Source organism: Petaurus breviceps, unplaced genomic scaffold, assembly GCF_028583685.1.
Source record: "Petaurus breviceps papuanus isolate PSGF00001 unplaced genomic scaffold, PetGlider_PUasm1.0 40, whole genome shotgun sequence".
In the NCBI taxonomy this organism is placed as follows: Eukaryota; Metazoa; Chordata; class Mammalia; order Diprotodontia; family Petauridae; genus Petaurus; species Petaurus breviceps.
Genome location: NW_027186315.1, coordinates 8,085,829 through 8,087,405, shown reverse-complemented (window position 1 = coordinate 8,087,405; position 1,577 = coordinate 8,085,829). Strand labels below are relative to the sequence as shown.

The 1,577-nt window shown below is 43.1% G+C and overlaps 1 pseudogene; it reads left to right on the top strand.

Moving 5' to 3' along the window:
• Positions 1 to 675: 675 nt before the first annotated feature.
• Positions 676 to 1,300, top strand: LOC138170889 (phosphatidylethanolamine N-methyltransferase pseudogene; annotated as a pseudogene).
• Positions 1,301 to 1,577: the final 277 nt, after the last annotated feature.

The window sequence follows — 1,577 nt, the reverse complement described above, 5'->3', positions numbered from 1 at the left end:
GACTGCTATTTTGGGGTGATGGGTAGGGGAAAAATGGGGAGAAAATTTGTAACAAAAAATCTGGCGGAACTGCATGACATAAATCAGAAGTATTAAAGCATTTGAAAAAAAAAAGAAATATGATGCAAGGTTCTCAGCTAAGAGGGTTGGGAGAAAGGGAGTTATGATAGGTTTGAAGAAGGATGAAAATGTTATGGAAAAGCTACTGAGGTTCCTGGGTGAGTGATTTGGTTGGGGAGGCAGAAAAAGCATTACCTTGCTATACAGAGAAACCTAATGAGATTATGTTATTAAAATTTGTTGTGGATTTAGCATTGTTTCATGATTTTCTCCAACTTCACTGAATAGCACTTGAGTCAGAATGAAAACATCAGAGCATAGGTGTAATCTAAGGTTTAGATTTTGTATGACTTGATTAACAATAGGCTAAGGAGGTAAAACCTTTGAGAAAAAAAAGCGTAAATATTGAGCTTAACTCATTTACAAGTGGGTCAGAAGAGAGATGAGAGAAAAGTATAGCTAGTGCAGGATTCCTTATCTGGGCAAGAACTGAGGCTAAGTGGAGTCTCCAGCATGGTTTTCAGTATACAAATTAATAGCTAGGTATATAATAGAAGTAGAAAGCCATCCCATCACTGGCAGAGGAGAGGGACGACAGGTCAGTAACCCCAGGCAGAACTTTCCGTTATGACCCGGATTTTTGACTACGTTGGTGTCACAGATTTCAGTTTTCTGGCTGCTTTCCTCTGCATCATTTTCAATCCCCTTTTCTGGAACTTGGTTGCAAGATGGGAGTACAAAATATGCCAGCTGAGCCTGGCCTTTGGGTCTCCCTATCTCACATGTTACTGTCTGGGCATAATTGTCCTGCTCCTGAACTTCCTCAAGTCTCACTGATTTACCCAGGCCATGTTGAGCCAGCCGAAGACGGAAGGGTTGGACTGCATCCTATGCCTCATCATCCTGGGAGTTGGCATCATGTTTGTTCTCTCCAACTTCTATACCCTTGGATTCATTGGGACATATCTAGGTGATTACTTTGGAATCTTGGAGGAAGCAAGAGTGACAGCATTTCCATTTAATGTCTTGAACAATCACATGTACTGGGGGAGCACAGCCAACTACCTGGGGTGGTCAATCATGAATGCCAGCCCGACAGGCCTCCTGCTAACAGTCATTGTGGCCCTCAACTATACAGTTGCCATCATGTATGAAGAGCCTTTCACTGAGCAGATCTATTGGCAAAAATTTCCAAAGTCAAAGAAGAATAAATAAATGCTGACAGGATTTGTGTTGGAGAATGGGTGGTAGAAGGAGTCAGGCCAACTGCATTGCTGGAAGCCAAGCTCTGTCCCCCACTTCATGTGTTGGATAGTTTCAAGTGAAATGCTTGGTGACCACTTGGGTACTCAATTCCAGCCCCTCCCCACCCCCAGGGACTTGGAGTGGTAAAATAAGGTGACTTTTGAAACTGCCTCCTGGGGAATGGGGGGGGGGCAATCCATCACTGGGTATGTGCCCTCACCCACCCCAAACTTCCCAATTAAATAATAAAAACGAACCTAATTCATAAAAAA